Raw genomic sequence first — 19,072 nt, 5'->3', positions numbered from 1 at the left:
GGGGCAGTCCCAGTCATTTCTCCTGCATTTCCCCATCTCTCCCACCACCACTAATAATAGTAACAACTTAAAAGAATGCTCAGTCACAAATGAGACCTCTGTATCACACTCAACTCCCCAAAGCTCAGGGAACATTTATAGAACAGAGAAGGAAAAGATTGAGGAGCTCGGTACCAAGAAGGCCTTGAGCAAAAGGATGTCTTCTGAGCAAGACAGGACTTCCGCACTCACAACAGACAGCAGTTAGTTAACTTCCCAGAGTGGATGGAGAAGCGACATATGAATCATTACTCCTAGCTGAGGTGTGCTGTGGGATATTACTTAAGATGTTATACATTTCTTTGTGCTATGGAAGATTGATTTAATAAGGCAAAGATGTTTTGCATTCCTTTATGTTGTGTTTGTTTAACTCTGTGAAGCTGTGTTACTTTGCCTGCCTAAAACATCTGATTGGTCTAATAAAAAACTGAACGGATGATATCTAGGCAGGAGAGAGAAATAGGTGGGGCTGGCAGGCAGAGAGAATAAATAAGAGAAAAGGGGGAACAGGAGAAGCAGAAAAGGACGCAGGGGTCAGCCACCCAAATACACAAACAGCCAGGAGGGTGGAAAGAAGGGAAGGATTATCGAATAGAGGTGAAAGTCTAGAGACGAAAGGTAGATGGGATAACTTACTTAAGAAAAAGTGACAAGCAACAAACCAAGCTAAGATCAGGCATTTATAAGAAAGAATGATACTCAATGTGTATTTGGGAACTGGGTGGCAGACCCCTAAAAAACGTAGTTTTCTTTTTTTAAAAAGCAACTACAAAGGAGCTAGTGATGCTTAATGGTTTCTGGGAAAGGAAGAATCAGTTTTCTTTAAGGGTCCATCATACTCCAGTAGAAGGCTACACAACACAAGTATGTGGCTAATAGTAATTGGAATAGGTAGATTCCAAAAATTAAATAGATAAGACATAAACTTTGGAAAGTCGTGAGAAGGCTATGGAGGTCATTGATCTTAAAAGAATAAGAAGACGAGTGGGGTGAACATGATTAAAATATACTGTGTGAAATTCTCAAATAATTAAACATATTTTTGTATGTTTTTAAAACTAGAAAATGCAGCAACATTGTTTTCCCTTATCCCACTCCATTTCACTACAAAGTAATCCTATCATGAGCATTTTGTCAGTACCCAGGAACCAGCGCTGGAGGAGTCTGTGTGTAGAATTGTTCTTGTATTCCTTTCAGACACGATCCCATAACTATTTATCTAGCTGAGCCTCTTGTTCTCATGTTACTCTCTGGTTCAAAAGAGAAATCCCAGCAGGAAAATAGACAGGCCATGCTGGCGGTGGAAATGACCTGGAGTTTCAGAGTTCCTAAAGAGTACTAGCTTAGACCCTGATCTACCTGGCTTTTTTTATTGTTAGTCCATTGTCTTTCGTAAGATTACTTGACACATTCTTTTGGCATCTACTCTAGGTGAAGGGCTGAAAATCTGATACTTTTGGGGTCTGTTGAGCTAATCATTAGTCCGTCTGCTTTCTAAACCATTTCTCAGCTTTTATCCTGATTTTCATCTACAGTTTTGGGCAAATGTATGTTCGTCTTTCTAAATTGTATTAATTGCATTTTACTGAGAACTTCAGGCAAAGATGAAAATACATACTTTAGTAAGAAGGCTGTGTTAATAGGGAGTCTTGGCCGCAATTTCCAATTTTGGAATCCTCCAGTCACCACCTTTTTTTTCAGTACATGAGCCATGCTGGGTTATAGCTGGACATCATGTGTCCTCTGGTTATCTCATCCATTTTCCTATACCAATATATGTGAACTAATTTTAGTCTGTTGCCCTGTATCCACAGATGCAAGCTTTGAAGTCAAACAAGTTCACCTGCCTAAATCAGTCCCATCAACTGCTATGCTAATACAATCAGATTAGGCTTTATTTTATTTACAGATAATTTGACTTCCTCATACTTGAGTCCAACTAATCTTCTAGAACAGATTAAGGCTTTAATGTGTCTCTGACTATATTTATCAGATTAGAGTTTTTGTTGATCTCTCAGCTAACGTCTGAGTTCACTTGTCTACTTTTCAAACATGCTATTGTGTAGTATTAATTGAAAAGCTGGTCTCGCCTACTCTTCCTTCTGTTTTTGGACTGAATATTCATAATCTGAAAACTGGGGAAACGGTTGGGGGGAGGAGCAAGACACTGTCCTTATGCTACTATTCCATTTTTAAAAAGTGTCATTATGATCCTGCTGAAGATTAATTGCCCTTGCCTTTCATCCAGGGATGGGGATCTCAAGCAAAAGTGTTGTTTTTCAGAGAGTATAAAACACTGAAGTAGCATTGGCTTGGTAAAGAGTGGAGGCATCTGCGCTGGATACTTATTCATAGATCTTAAGGTCCAGGATTGTGTTCAATACCCTGGAAAGGTGCAATTAAGTCAAGGAAAAAATGTCTACTCTTTGCAAAGTACCCATCGCAAGGACAAAGAAATATCATAACATCAAATTTAGAAAACTCATATATTGTCTTCCTATCTTTAATAATGTGATATCTGTTGAGAAAAATAGGGTTTGAGTTTTAGAGACAAAATGATTAAAATTCTCAATATTTTAACGTTTCTTGTCAATGATAATAGAAAATACACTGGATCAGGCAGAATGGAGGTGTGGGGTAAAAATGAATTGTAGACGAATATAAGTTCATCTTATTGTAGACCTGCGTTTATGATTCTGAAATCTCTTTCTGCTTAAATAGATGATACACAGTCATTACAAAGACGGTTTTTGACAATTCTGCCTTCCCTAAAACAGTAAGGGCACTTTTTGCATCTATTAATACCTCTTTTTTCATTCAAGCAAACTTGCTGGTTCACATTCTACTAGTTAGGAGGACCATTCTGTTTCTCCATGGAAACATAGAATTAATTTTTTTTTAATTTTTATTTCAATTCAAAATTTTAACACATAGCAATTATTTTCTTTAAGGCAACACAATATTGTAGAAAGTTTCAACGCAAAGACTTGGAAATGTATTGTCATACAAAAATGATCTCAATTTAGACAGAATTTTATTTTTGTATTATAAGATTACTTTTTTTTTTATCATGTATAGCACAACTTCATGAGTCATGTAAGGAGAAGCACAAATTTAAAGACTGCCTTCCTATGTTCTCCTGCATTGTTTCGGGCAGACAGTGGTTTGGGGAATCAGTCTGAACCAAACACCAAGCTTTTCACTTGTCACTCAACTCCACTAAGTTTCCCAACCTCACAGCATCACTCTCGTCATGTTTATTACTGGGGAAATAATGCTACCTCCCAGTGCTGATAGCAAGATTATTTACATGACGGTTTTGTTTCTGGGGTGCTCGCTAGCATGGGAAAGCACCCTCTTGACTCTGGGGTGCTCACTAGCATGGGGAAGCACCCTCTTGACTCTGGGGTGCTCGCTAGCATGGGGAAGCACCCTCTTGACTCTGGGGTGCTCGCTAGCATGGGGAAGCACCCTCTTGACTCTGGGGTGCTCGCTAGCATGGGAAAGCACCCTCTTGACTAACCATTAGTCCAACATAACACAGCTTAGGTCATTTAACAAACGTGCTCCTGGAAGAGTTATTACCATTTTGCAAATAGTTTGGCATAGAGGATTAAGACTGATGCAGTAATTTATATGTCAGCGCTCTTCACGACTACTATGACACCCATTCTTTCAACCAGATTCTGTCTCTGTGCACAGAGACTTTTAAAACCCTCATGACAATAGCCTTAATTTTGCAGAGCCACAGGAAAGAAAGCTTACAAGACAACATTTATGTGTAATTCGCTGTCTTGTTTACAATGTTATCTCCCTACTGGTCTTATTCTGAAATTTTACTCACATATCCAAATATTTGGACGTTGGCGTAAGATGCAGCTCAATTAGGTTCGAGGTAAAAGAGCCCAGTCCTTGTGCTGGGACGATAAGCATCCCTTGTATGACTGGGTGAGCCACCTGCTTTTTCTTGTTGCCTAATTGAGTTGAGCAATAGGAGGAAAGGCTCCAGGACAAATGAGGGACAAAGGCCAGGAAGTGGTTTCCACATGAGAATATGCTCTGGCCTCACACTGCCCCATGCTAGCCTGGCTTCTGGGAAGGTCACTTGAGCTCATGAATGTCTTATACCAGAAGAGCCTTCTGTTCAGGCAATGTGTCTGGGGAATTTAAAAATGAGGAAACTGTGGGGACAAGAAAGGTATTAAAAAGAACGGGGTGGGAAAACCAAAAGAATATGTTTGAACGATCTCTGCAGAGACCTAGAACACAAGCGACCCTCAGATTACGAGTAGAGTAGGTGAAAAAACGGGACTTTTGTTCGAATAACTTTTTCCTTCTGAGATTTAAAATATGTACAGAAAGTCCTCTGTGACATTCAATATCTGTTAATTGGAATAATTTTCTCTGTTTTATTTGCTTTCATTTATCTTCAGTGTTTGCTTGTTTCTTTCCATAGGCCTGATAGTGAGTGTTAGCTTTCTATCATTTTGCCACTCACTGTGAGATGCTCTGGTTTATCTAAAGTAAGGCATATAGAAGTATGCTAAGATCTTAATAAATATTACATTACCTAAGACTGCACAGTCCTGAAGCTGCTTAAACACCCAAGGCGCAGCCGGGCAGTGGTGGTGCACACCTGGGAGGCAGAGGCAGGTGGATCTCTGTGAGTTCGAGACCAGCCTGGTCTACAAGCGCTAGTTCCAGGACAGGCTCCAAAACTACAGAGAAACCTGTCTCGAAAAATATAAAATAATAAGGTGTTTTCAGTTATTTATATTCCTCTTTAATTTTGTCCTCATCATTTTAATTAAAATTGGCATAATTTTATAACAATACCACATATTTTCCCTCACTTCCTAAATTCAAATGGACTTTCTTTATAGTTTTCAAGATACCAAGTATCAAAATGAAAGGTTTGTAAATGTATTCAGTGTGTTCGCCACTTACCCTTAATTATTAATTTTTCACAATATTTTTATAGGAAGTTAGCATATTTAGCATCTCAATTGAACTCCTCTCAAATTCTAAGGCGTAATATGCACGCAATTTCTAACAGTATGTGATTGGGATGTTGAACTAATTTATAATGACTGGTCTCTCATATATTCTGAAGTCACAGAATCAAGTGGTTTTCTTCTTGGGAACTTCTGCAAGCAATTTCTAAATCCCTCTAGAGATGACTAAGTGCCATCTTCCTCCCTCCTTCTTATCACAGCTAGATGAAAACTAGCTGACCCCCAACTCTAAAAGGACATGGCAGTACTGCTCGGCCCTGTGTACTCTCTCTTAAGTGTTCTAATTTTTCTAGAATTCCAGTTGTCTCATGTGAGGAGGATGAAAAAGGATATGTCAATGGAAGCAGCTTAATTTAAATATTTAGAAGAAATTTCTAAATTAAAAATAATTTTAACACCCACTTAACGGAGAAAGTTTAAGCAAGAAAGTACAACTGGCAAAGCCTAGAAATTCCAGAGAGATGCAAATTATCCCAGAGGTGTGGATCGGTGATCTGTGTCACCAGAACCAAATACTGACATGACAGAAAAGGAGAACAAGTCTTTAACAAAGCTTAACAAAGCTTGGGGCAGAAACTTGGATACAAGAAGATGAAGGAGAGAACAAGAGGAGAACACGGCTCCATAGAAACAAGGAGGCGTACTCTGCTTGTGGGCTTTCAGGGCTTTTAGTATCATGAGGCTACTTCCAAATCTGTCTATCTGTTTCCTTTCTTTCTTTCTTTCTTTTTTTCTTTCTTCCTTCCTTTCTTCCTTCCTTCCTTCCTTTCTTTCTTCCTTCCTTTCTTTCTTTTTTCTTTCTTTATTTCTTTTTTCTATTTCTGTATTTTCTTTTTTTTCCTATTTTTATTTAAAAATAACTGCATTTCATTTTATATACCATCTCAAGTTGCCCTTCCTGCTCTTCTTCTGCTCCCCTCTTTTCACCTTCAAATCCCCTATCCACTCCTCAGAGGAGATAAGGCCTTGCTTGGAGTCAACAAGGTCTGGTATTCCAACATGAGTCAGGACCAAGTTCCTCTCCCCCCGTCAAGCCTGAGAAAGGTATCCCACTATAGGGAATGGGCTCCAAAAAGCCAGTTCATGAACCCAACATGTGTCTTGGTGTGTCTGCCAGGGACTCCCCAACAAATCAAGCCACATAACTTACCCACATTCAGAGGGTCTAGTTCAGTCCCGTACAGGTTCCCCAGTTATCAGGTCCCGAGTTCCCACTAACTCAGGTCAGCTGTCTCTGTGGTTCTCCCTATCTTGCTCTAGATCCTAAGGTGCCAGACTAAAAATGTTTCTTAATCCTCAGACCTCTAAAGCCTCCTTTGTTAAATGCCCAGGATTAGACAATGGGTTCCCACATCTCTATCACCTCGTGTAATATGAGGCTAAGGGGAAGAGAATGGGCAGGAGAGAAATGCCTCACAGGCAGAGGAGATGAGAGAGCGGACTGGAGGAGCAAGTAGTCCTGTCTGCATACGTGTGGACTTCTTGACATTGAGACCCCCGTATTCTTTTTTTTTTTAATTTATTTATTTATTAAGGATTTCTGCCTCGTCCCCACAACCGCTTCCCATTTCCCTCCCCCTCCCCCGATCAAGTCCCCCCCCCCTCATCTGCTCGAAGAGCAATCAGGGTTCCCTGACCTGTGGGAAGCCCAAGGACTGCCCACCTCTATCCAGGTATCGTAAGGTGAGCATTAAAACTGCCTAGGCTCCCACAAAGCCAGTACGTGCAGTAGGATCAAAAACCCACTGCAATTGTTCTTGAGTTCTCAGTATTCCTCATTGTCCGCTATGTTCAGCTAGTCCGGATTTATCCCATGCTTTTTCAGACCTAGGCCAGCTGGCCTTGGTGAGATCCCAATAGAACATCCCCATTGTCTTAGTGTGTGGGTGCACCCCTCGTGGTCCTGAGTTCCTATTTGGTTTCTAGCCATAAATAAAGGACATTGAGCCTATAATTCATGTTCCTAGAGAAGCTAAATAAGGTGAATCCAAAGACAAACACATAGGCATCCTCAGGAATATTAACCTTCATCAGGCGATGAAAGGAGACAGAGACAGAGACCCACACGGGAGCACCGGACAGAAATCTCAAGGTCCAAATCAGGAGCAGAAGGAGACGGAGCACGAGCAAGGAACTCAGGACCCCGTATTCTTTAATACTTTGTGTTCTTCATTTTGTCAGTGTTGTCTGTTTGTTTGTGATGGCTTTGCCTGTACTCCATACTGTCACTGATGTCACTATATAGCAGTGAGTTGCCTTGAACTTCTGATTCTGATCATCCAGCCTTCACCTCCACTGTGGTAGGACTACCAACATGCACCACCGTGCCCATTTTATTTCATGCGAGGTGTCTAACCCAGGCCTCAATGTTTGATAAGCAAGAATACAACCTGTTGAACATCATCCACCGGTCCCATATCCAGCATATCTTTAGGAATGAAGTCTTCTAAGCCTCAGAGTCATCTCTAGAAAGTGAGCTACTGACAGAAGCTATTATACATTGGTTAGGCTGTGTTAGCAAATTCAACAAAAGGCAGTTCCTTCAAGGCTTGTGTTTAGTGTGCTAACTATGGAAAACAGACCTTCTGAGCACAGGCAGCCATGACTGCAATAAAATCAGCAAGCAGATAACAAGCAGAGCCCCTGCCAGGCTTTTGACAACTCCGCTTGGTCGAGTTCTTTGAAGCCTGTTATGTGAGGGTGTGGTTTAGTACTAGTCCTATTCAATTAATAAAGCTTTGGAATTATTTCGCCATCGAAATTTTCACGCTCGATGTTTTAGTATCAGTCTTGTGAGGAGATGAAGGTAAGTTGTGAGGTATTCGGAGCCAGTCAATCAGCTCCAGGCTGGCTGCTCTATGTTAGGGAAAATGCACACATCATGAGGTCACACTGGATTCTTCTATGGTTCCTGGAAAACTATAGTCAACTTCCTAAACAACAACTTGCAAAATAGATATCTGCTTCCTTCCTCTCTGTGGCAGTGTTCTGAGCACAAACAGATCACACAATAAATTAACCCATGAAAGAATATTATCTATACTGATCCTTGGAGATTCACAGCCTTAAATGATTAGGGAGAAAAATCATCAATGCTTGGTCTTATTTCATATATATTATAATGATCTCATGGTTTTAGAGTATCTTTACTTTTAATATTTATTTGCTATTTATCAAATATATTATTTGATACATATATATGCATGCAAATTAGACTCACCAAATATTATTATCTTCAGTCTTACATGTGACAAAGAGGATCAAAATTATTTTCAGTCTGAGCTTGGTCGTTTTGCAGGACTTTCTCCAATGCTGTCCTCACAAACAATACTGTCCTTGAATGTAGTGTTCTTCTTCTCAAAGATAAGAGCTCATGTCTTTCTGAGATAACTGTCATGATTATAATGTCCTACATACGACGCAGGATGCAGTCAAAGGAATTGCTTTGAGGATATAAGTGGGTTTTCCCTGGAGAGGGATCTGCTAGTAGCTCCTCTGCTCTTTTAAACATTAGAGAGTCTTTCTTTCTTTCTTTCTTTCTTTCTTTCTTTCTTTCTTCTCTTTCCTCCCTCCCTCCCTTCCTCCTTCCCTTCCTTCTTTCCCTTCCTTTCTTTCCTCTTTTCCCTCCCTCCCTCCCTCCCTCCCTCCCTCCCTCCCTCCCTCCCTCTCTCATTTCAAAGAGTAGCTCATTTTCAAGCTGGACAAGTTAACAAACTCAGGGTGCCAAGCTTTCTTTGGTTTACAAACTCCACAGCTTCACTGGAGTGTCAATCAAAATCCCACAGCCATTCTTTGATACTTGGAGGTGGGGCTACATGCAAGCAGCAGTAATTTGACCAGGCACTTAGGGCAAACAGGACCGGAGTTATTCGTGTAGCACTGTAACCTGCCACTGCATTTTGACAGCTCTTCTTGTGGCCTTGGACTCTATTCTCGGACTTCTAACTGGTAATTACTTATGTGTAATAAGTAAAAATTACCTACCTTAAAGATTTAATGATCAAAATTTATGCCTGCAAAACTAAAATCCTTTGCTTTGCTGGATTATGTTCTTTGTTTTTGTACAGTTTAGTGTATAATTGGGTTTTTCTCTTGGCACAGAGAAGGAATAGTGGGAAGTAGTATATACATTCTGGCATCCTGATTAAACTTTTAATTAAGAAAAAAGTCTATACTTGGTGAACTCTTCTGTTTTAACTGTAATCTTGCCAGTGATGTCTGTTACTAAGTGAGAAAGGATGATTCAGAAATATCTAAAATTATTTAAGTCCTTTAATATATATGTATTATATATTCATTTACTTAGAGGGACATTTTAATGGGGTTTAGGGGGCAAATTTATGCAAAGCTCTCTGTCATATATCTATCATCTAGCTGCCATCTATCATACATAAAATCTATATTATATATAACATATTTGTCTGTCTGTCTTCACATGTCCATTCATCTGTCCTAAGAAGAAAATGTAGATGGCCCTTTCCTCTCTAAAGAAGGAATAAATACTATAAATGAGGCTTTAGCCTGTTAAGATTTTACAGCAGAGTGGTTGTCTTTGGAATCTTTCAGAAAGAAGAACATATCCGTCCTTGCTTCTGGTGACCGACAATAATAAGCAGAGGTCACAGCGCTCTCTCTGCTGCCGACTTTCCTGGCATGGTGCACGCCAACAGGTCATTTCTGTGAACTATTTGAGAGGTGATTTAGCAACTTTTTTATCGTCTCAAGTTAAATGTTTCATCACTGCAATGTAGTTCACTTAACATAAGTTGCTTAAACATTGATGAAATAATCAATAGTCTACATGAGTAATACTAAAATATCCAACTTAAGTTAGAAATGTTTCTCAATTTGCAAATCACCACTACGATATTTTCCTGGTAATAATTTGCTGACAATAGGCAGCATGTGAAATCAAATCCAGTATTGGAATCAGGCAAAATTTCTAGCACAGTTGCTTTATTGGTCACATCCCATCATTTCGCGAACTTAATGCTTTATGTTATGACTTTCATTGTGATGCAATGCTCTATAGCAATATTTGCACAGATTTACTGTGGTTATATTAAATGGTTGGCAATGTGGCCTAGGGGATTAGAATAGAGGGCAGCTGGAATAATTAGCCTCAGTGGGCACTGGGGGAATGTAGAGCTGAACGTGTTTGTAGACTGGAGGAGAAAAAAATTACTATTGCCTTTCAAAGATCAAAGCTTTGCTTGCATCTAAATCTTTGAATATTTCCAGTGATAAGCATAGTTTGTCCCTTAGGTAACTAATAACACTGCTTTCATACTATAGACAATCTAGAATGCTCAGTACCAGATAATTTCTGCTTTAAATGAACAAGCTTACCTAAAACTATAATTATTAAATACGAATCGAAATGTTTTAGCGCATAGTAATGCTACAAAACATGTTTTCTATTAAAGGACAATAAATCATTAATTCCAACCTTATGCAAATGAGTGTCCCAGAAGAGCTTGATATTGTGTTCTGTATTTTTTGTTAAATTATTAGTACTTACCTGCCCAATTCATACGAGAAACTGATCATTTTCTATACTTAATTTTATGCAGTTTGCACTGTAAATATTCAACCAATTCTCAGTGCAAATACTGTTTCATAACCTGCAAGACCACCTGAACAGGGAACCTGTGAAGATTGCTGTTCTATTGGATAATCAAGGAATCTTTCACTGAGTTTGGTAGCACAACAGTGATATTTGTTGTGCAGAGATGATGAAAGACCAGTGGAGTCCTAAGTATACGCAGTCTGTGGAGCCTTGGGTTGCTTAGGAACTCAGTGACTATGGGCTTGCTATGGCAACCCAAGTTATCAGTGAGTGCAACCTTAGCTGGCATTCTGCTAAATCTCCATATTTTGTAGACAAGAATACTCAGATAATCCCTTCTATAAATCTCAGGATTTTTATTAATTATGAAATTAGAATAAATGGACTATTATAATAGATAACACCTATATGAAGTTAATTTTTAATCCTATGTTTGATTTCAAATTTATAGTGTCTTTTTGTTATTTTCTTGTTTCTCTCTCCATATATATAAATATAGTTATAGGTTAGATAGTTAGATAGATGGTAGATAGATAGATAGATAGATAGATAGATAGACAGATGATAGACGATAAGACAGATGTAGAAACAAGTAGATAGGGATATATAGAGAGAACTAAGCATGGTGCATTAAAACTGAAAGAGAGTAAAATTAGTGCAGTATATTACTTAGATGCTATATCAAGTGTTTTATAAATTTGACTCAATAGTTCTATTTACATATTCTACATATATGGTATAACTTACTTGTTATTTTGATTTTACATTACTAGCTCATTTGCAGGCCATATAGATGTATATTTATGTATAATTTCTCCTTAAGACTTTACTTTAATAACAATGTAATAAGCTATACTCAAAATTAGAATCATTTGCAGAGCACATTTTGGAGGTCATTGCAAAGGCACTAGGGAGACTTCTTCTCTTCGTTGTGCAGTTCCGCTAGGGAGTGTGTGTCAGTGCGTGTAGCCCCTCATGCCTGTGTCTTTCTGTGGCGAGCTCTGCTATCAGGTTCAAGGAATAGCCTTACTCTTACCCATATTTATGCCATACAGAAGCTGAGCTCTTCCTTGCACCCCTTCCTATATGAATGCTGTGCTCCCCTTATCTCTGTATTAACTCCAACCTTGTGTTTATCACTATCAATAGCACAGGCAGAAGCAAAGGCTCTCCTGAGACCAGACACCACAGGCTCTATTTACTGTTCTTTTCTCCTGGGCATTATCATTTGTGCATTTTTGTTTTGATATTTAAGATCTCACCCGGCTAATATTTCTCTTGAGAGAAGCAGCAGAAGTTTGACTCAGGTTTTTCAGAAAATGTCACAATTAACACATTCATTATTTTTATACCTATTTGGTATTCATGACTCCTCAAATAGCATCTGTGGATTGCTGAGGGTATTAACTCAGCTAGATGGTGCCTCTGTAGATGGTAATAAGCCACAATTCACAGGTGGAAACAAGCATAAACATAGAACTGTGGGCTGCTTTCCTGGAGTTAACTGTCCTTGAAAGCCTAACCCAGGGCTTTTTAAGATCCCAATGAACTTTCACTAAACAGATCATACATTGCATAAGTACTTCCCCTTTATATTGAAAATAGTTTCCTAGTTGGGCAGTAGTGGCTCACACACTTAATCCCAGCACTTGGGAAGCAGAGGCAGGTAGATCACTGAGTTTGCGACCATCCTGGTCTACAGAGTAAGTTCTAGGACAGCCAGGGCTACACAGAAAAATCCTATCTCAGAAAGAAAACAAACCAAACCAAAAGACTATTTTCTCATACAACTCATATGATATACCCTGATCACAGTGGTTCCCCTCCCTCTACTCCTCCTAGTTCCTCCCAAACTTCCCTCCCACTCCCTTGACAGTCTACATGGTTTGACGTTGGTACATGATGAACAGTTTACAATGAAGTTCCAAGAACTGATTGAGTTGCCATCTTTGGGAAAGCCATCAAAAGTTTCAGAAAACTGTCTGTTGGTCATGTTTGTTTCTTCCTGACATGTTATAACTCATTTTTACTCATTTTGAAGCCTTCTTTTCTACACCAGTTTTTGGTGAGTGTATTGAATATTCATACTTTCTATAACAAATATAAGATTCAACATCTTATTTTTAAGATTCCAATGAACAGACTGTGATGATGCTTTCCCCTTCGCAGAGGAGTATTTCATAGCTAATATCTCATTGTTTTTCAAAAAGATCGAGATTATTTCAGAGCACTTGCCACTGTAAAAGATTCCGCCTATCCTTACAAGGTCATCCATCTGTATGCCAGTCTACATGGGAACAGGAGATTGGCTGGCAGAATCAGGACACAGAGGACTTGCAATAAGCCAAAACAAAGCAACATGTATGCAACCTTTTACTGATATTCATTTAAGGCTCACACTGTTAATTGCTTTAACAATTTTTAGAAAATATCCTTAAATCAAGATATGATGATTAATACATACACAGAATTTGCACGCAGACTCATTTAAAATACTTAGGAGAAACATGTCATTTATTTGATATTGATATTTGATATTGACAACAAATATCTTATAGAGCAGAATAATTCAAGTTATGTGTATAAGTATTTCCTAATATAGAGTAATCAAATGATATATATTGAACATGTTCAGTTTTTGTTTAAGCCAAACTATACCTGTAACTGGTCACATTGTATGTATAATTTCTACTAAGTCAAAAACTTTACAAGTGTAAAGTTTTCAATTTCGTGTAAAATAACTAGAAAGGGCAAAGTATTTATTACAATCATGCCTTTCTAAATGCATACCTTGACACTTAGGCTATTTGGTATCCATTCAATTAATCTTTGGATAAAATTATATTCTAGTTAGTGTTTTAAACTCTGGGATATATGATACAGATTAGAGGAGGAATACCAGTGAATATGTTGAAGGGCTTTGTCGTGTGTCTTTCTACCTTGTTACTCATAAATTGAACTTGGAGGTGTACAATTTCTGTGGCAGTGACACTAATGTACTCTGAAAAAAACCACAAAATTTTGAAATATAGTAATGTGTGATCTTACTGTATATTGTTGCCTATAGATTTGTATATTATAGAATTTATTATGTATACAAATATTTTTCTTTTTTTCTTCTGTTTTTTTAAAAAGAGAACTATTATTTCAAACAGACTTCTTGACGACACGAGGGGAATTAAGTGATTGTTTATAAATTAGTTGGTTTTTGTCTGTCTGTTTTAAGTATATGTGATCAGGCTAAGTTCTCTAAGTTCTGTGCAAGCATTAAGACTGGAGCTTCAGGTCCCCAGCACCCACGCAAAAGCCAGAACAGTAATTCAAATGTATAATTCCAGCACTAGAAATAAGAGATAGGCAGATCCTTGCAGCTTTCTGCCTAGCCAGACTAGCAGAAACCACGAGTTCGATGATCAATAAGAGAATTTCTCTCCCAAAAATGATGTGAAGAGCAATTGGTGAAGACATACAGCATCAGCCTCTGGCTTATTACCACATAAAGGACCATCTCATGCACACATGCATATATACACATGCTTATTTTAAAAAAAAAATAATGTTTTTTTTTGTTTTGTTTTGTTTGATTTTGTTTCTTTGTGTAGCTTGGGGTATTCTGGAATTTGCTCTATAGACCAGGCTGGCCTTGAAGACTGCCCGCCACTGCCTCCCAAAAGCTGTGATTAAAGGTGTGTGCCACCACTCTCCCCCAAAGTAAATTTTGATGGTGATTCTCCTTGCAGTGTCAAAGGTCATCTCTGCAAGATAACCAGTGGCATATAACTATTAGAACAGAAAGTTCTCATTATGTTATCAAAGATCTGAGGATATTAATCTGGAAGAAATGTTATCTTTCTTTTAGCTAGAAAAATATCTGAAATATTGACATCATTTTTAAAGGTCATGACTTACAGAATTGTGGTGGGTTAATCTGGTCAAATGTATTGTTAAACTTCATCTTTATATATAAAAGCAAATCTTCAGAATACATTCATGCATTAGATCTTTCTATAGTAGATTATATGTCATTATTACATTTTAATTTTATTTACATAGCATTAGATGAAATTGGAAGGTGTAATGTAGTCATGGAAAATCATTTTATAAAGAGAAAGAAAGATTTTTCACACCAATAATTTGCACCAAAATACCACAATTTTTTTCCACCCAAATGGCATACCAGGTAAACTGGAGAATAACACAGATTTAATCCCATGTTCAATTTTTAATTTTGATTTAGAATAGAGTGACATGTATGACCTCAAGACAGGAAGCAGCAAAAGAAGCTGCAGTTTTGGCTAAAAGATGTTTCACACTGTTTAGATGGGGTGAGCTGCCTCTGGAAGGCAGAGAGCGGTAAAGCAGAAACATCTGTTAAGTGGATAAAATGAGCATGTCTATAAACGGAGTCAAGGCCTATCGGAACTTACGGTTTCCTCTCACTTAAGAGCTTTTACTCGTGTATGTGGACTTGTAATACATTGTTTTGGATGTACTCCCAAATTCACATACTTAGAAGCAGATGTCATGGGGAAAGAAAATTAAGTTCAAAACAAGATGTCAAATAGTCAAAAATAAACAAGGACAGTGAATATAAGGCAGCTAGGACAAAAAGATAAGAAGGAGCTAAGACCATTCTGGAAGCTATCTATGGAATCTGTCTTCTAGGATGCTTATCTTCATGGCTTTTATTTCGGTTAGCATAAAACGTGACTATATTGTTTCTGGCTGAATTTTTTTTTCACTTTAAATTTTCTTACTCTCATCCTCTTCCTTTCAACTAGTGTTATGATAAAAATTTCCCCAAGGAGTTATTGAAAATGAGAGGAAAACATCCCAGCAATGATCTTGGATCACATCCAGAAATTATTTTTAGTTCTTAGAACACATGGAGGATCATGCGACAAGCCACATACATAGAGCTTGGAAAGACATTTGACATCCTTAACATATCCATTTTGAGCACCAAAGCAGTTTATTACTAACGAAGACAGTATTCCAGAGCACCACAAAGTATATGTCGATTCCATGAGCTGCAGACCTTATACTTTCAGGTATGGGCTGGAGGCATTAAAGAATAGAATGGGGTTATTAAGTGGGATGCTAACTACAGCTAAGAGACTGTAGGCTTCCAGAGCCAGAAAACAGGGCTGTGTCCTGAAAGTCTAGCAAAAATTTTGTTCTCCTCAAGTAGTGCAAAAGTCACAGAACTTGCACCCCCAGTAGACTCATTTGAAGGTAATATTGCACAACTCATAAAATTCCATAGCCCACTACTCTTTTCTTAAGTTATAGCCAGGAACCAAAGAGGAAAGTTCCATGCAGGAGTATGGAAAACAATGGGGTTGATAGATATTGATATAAAATCCGGTTCACGATATCTATACCTACCCCCGAAGAGACAGAAAGATGTTTCTTCCTTTGTAACCCACAAGGTGAAATGCCCAAATCACTGTCAGTGTTCAAACATGGAAAGCAAACATGAAAGTCGCTGCTATGAAGTCAGGGATGAAACAGGAATGAGTGAGTTAGTGGGGCTTCCGTTATTCACAGTTCAGTAGGCGCGATTTCAAAGGGAACATTTTCTCTTCTTCCCCGCAATGTTTGAAATTCTTTCATCCATGCAGGTCAGTACATCCATTGCAAATACCACGCAGGCTGATTCTGAACTTAGAATCTACATGCCATGTCCTGGTAACCTGCTACTTCTCAGTCTTCTGGAGTCTAGTATTTTCTAGGATACTTTACAAAAATATGAAACCAAGACATGTAAATGATTCATAGCATTCCAAGAAAAACATTTTGTTCTGAAGGTTTTATGACATATGTGATAAGCATTCTATATATTTTAAATGTCATACACAACATTATATCAATATAATATATAAGCCTATATTGTTCGCAAAGTATTTGATTATACTTTGTTTAAACTGAAAAAAAAATTCTTAGAGTATAAGATATTCCTATTTTGTATTTTAAATGTTTTATTTACTTTACATACCAACCACTGTTCTCCCTCCCCTCCTTCTGCTTCCCCCCAACTCCCCACAACCTACGCTCCATCTACTCCTATGAAAGGGTGAGGCCTCCCATGGGAAATCAACAAAGCCTGGCAAATAAAATTGAGGCAGGATTGAGCCCCTCACCCCTCCATCAAGGCTGAGGGAAATTCTCAGGAATCAACAACAATGACCCCAGCTAAGATCCTGTAAATAATGGAGAAGTACCTGAACTGGCCTTCTCCTATAATCAGATTGGTGAACACACTAACTGTCATCACAGGCCTTTCATCTAGTAACTGATGGAAGCAGATGCAGAGACCCACAGCTAAGTGCCAGGCCAAGCTCCAAGAGCCCAGTTGAAGATATTCCCATTTTTAATAGGATGGATGACTAAAAATCTGAAGGACACTGTTTTTCTCAGATTTATTTATTTTGTGTGTTATGACCATTTTGCTTTTGCTACTTTCTTGGTGTGTGTTGCACCAGCTATGTACATGGTACACTTGGAGGAAGATATCAGAGCTCTTGAAATTAAACTTTGGGATGGTTGTGGATTATCATGTAGGAGCTTGGAAACAAACCTGGAGCTTCTGCAAGAGCAGCAAGTGCTCTTAACTGCTGAATCAACCTCCTAGTCCCCTAAGCATACTATTTAAAGATCTCCAGAGTTTGCTTTGAGAAGTACAAGTTTCTTAAGAGACATAAGATATTGCTATTTTCAAGAATCAATCTTCGAGAGCCAGTCTGGAGAAATGAGGCACTATTTCACTGGAGATTGCTTTCCACATAAAAGTACCTGAAACTTCCCTGTCATTCAGAGGCAAGGTTCATGCCAGGTAGTTCTTTAAAAGTCAGGGCAGGAGGATCCTACTTCTTCACTCGACAACAATAAGAAGCGTCAAAGACGGACTATTTCCTATGTGGTGAAATGTGAAATAAGCCATTGTTATGTCCGATCCTTCTTGGAATACATCTCCCTTGGCTTTACAAGAAAAGCTAATTAGGTTTCCATCCAAGGTCTTGGGAACAGTGAGTGACTCTGCTTGTGTTCCTGTACATGCATTTAACTCTTTCAGAAACCGAATGCTGTTTTCTAGTCTTCAAACAGAAGACACAAATATCTATGTCATTTATGCATTCATAACACAGACTTTTCAGTCTCATTCAGAATATTTAGTAAATGGAACAAAGCCACCAAGCCTGATGTTTAATCAGAAAGCAGATTCTTCTGTGTGAATGCATTAATCATGTGCGTCTATTCCATTACTGCTCATACAGCACAAGAATTAAAATGTTATTTAGAATCACAAAGCATATTATTTTGTACAGCCCAAGGGCCACTGCAGAGGAAACCATTAATTTTTTTACTAATGTATTTTTTATTAATTCTTTTTAAACACCCCTCTTTCAGGAACTCTGCTGTAGCTTGGGTCTGCTACAAAATCCCTCAGCAAGAACATTGGTTTGTCCTCAATTATAATAACTGCTTTGACTTTCTGCCATGTAACCCTTCATGCTAACTAACTGAATGAAATCATTCCTTCCTTCACTCATTGCATGCTTAATGCTCTGCTTAGCTGTTAGTTAGGGCCGTGTCCTGCTGTTTCAACACATTGGGCTTTGAAATAGTTGCTCTTCTGACATATTTTTCTCTTTTCTCCTTATGGTCTTCCATGTAGAATATGAATAAAAATGGCATCCTGGCAGAGTAGGTTGAAATTAGCATTTCCTTCATTATTTTAACCCATAACTTAAACATTGACTTCCCTTTCCCTCTCCAGAGAGAGTTAAATTGTTAGCAAACTGTTCACGTAAGAATTGGGTCTGCCAATATGTTTCTGTTTCATGAGATTTGCATATTGACCTAGCCATTCCCACATGAGAAGTTTTTCCAAATAGAGAGGTGTTATCTGTTCGTTCTTTTACATTATGCACAGCTCCTCCTATGGCTTCTCTTAAGCATGGAAGTAAGTTTATTTTGTGTTTTTAATGTGCTTTGTCACACTCTCTTTTGATTCATTTGGGTCGTGTGGTGTAATATTCCCTATTTGGTATTTGAAGTGATCCTTGGAATTTTTTTAAAGTAATATTAGTAATATCATTTATGTTTTAACATTTTATCAGAATACTACAACTCTATGACATATTAATGTTTGTTTATTAATAAAAAGTGTTCAATATCAATGAAACAGTCTTTAATGTTTCTATTAGGTAAAGAAGCGAAAATTGAAACACATATATATGTTAAAATTCTACATATAACATGCAACACACGTGCATAATATGTCTTCATGAATGATCTTTACTGTTCTTTGAATATTAAGTAGTAATTGATAATTGGTTTCCTTACCATTGCTTTGTTAATAAATGTTTTGATATAATTAATAGTGTATTAAACTCAGCTTTATCTTATATGAGTGTTAATTACTCCCTGTTTATTGTTTATAATC

At 38.0% G+C, this 19,072-nt stretch overlaps 1 protein-coding gene across 6 annotated transcripts in view; it reads left to right on the top strand.

Annotated features, from left to right (window-relative positions):
- Positions 1 to 19,072, top strand: part of LOC121434774 (platelet glycoprotein 4) — a 79,376-nt gene that overhangs the window by 20,514 nt on the left and 39,790 nt on the right. For 2 of the 6 annotated variants that reach the window (XM_041633738.1, XM_041633739.1), the window contains exons 1-2: positions 8,919 to 9,002; positions 9,621 to 9,749. The exons of 2 other annotated variants lie outside the window; for them this stretch is intronic. The gene's annotated coding sequence lies outside the window, so the exon portion shown is untranslated. Of the gene's footprint in view, positions 1 to 8,918; positions 9,003 to 9,620; positions 9,750 to 19,072 lie in introns of those variants that run through there. 2 more of the 6 variants (XM_041633741.1, XM_041633743.1) reach the window with 2 other exon arrangements.

The sequence above is a fragment of the Microtus oregoni genome, unplaced genomic scaffold (assembly GCF_018167655.1).
Source record: "Microtus oregoni isolate MIOR12 unplaced genomic scaffold, Mior012 000044F_ref0000062, whole genome shotgun sequence".
In the NCBI taxonomy this organism is placed as follows: domain Eukaryota; kingdom Metazoa; phylum Chordata; class Mammalia; order Rodentia; family Cricetidae; genus Microtus; species Microtus oregoni.
Note: the sequence above shows the minus strand (reverse complement) of the source record. Positions and strands in the feature narration are given on the sequence as shown.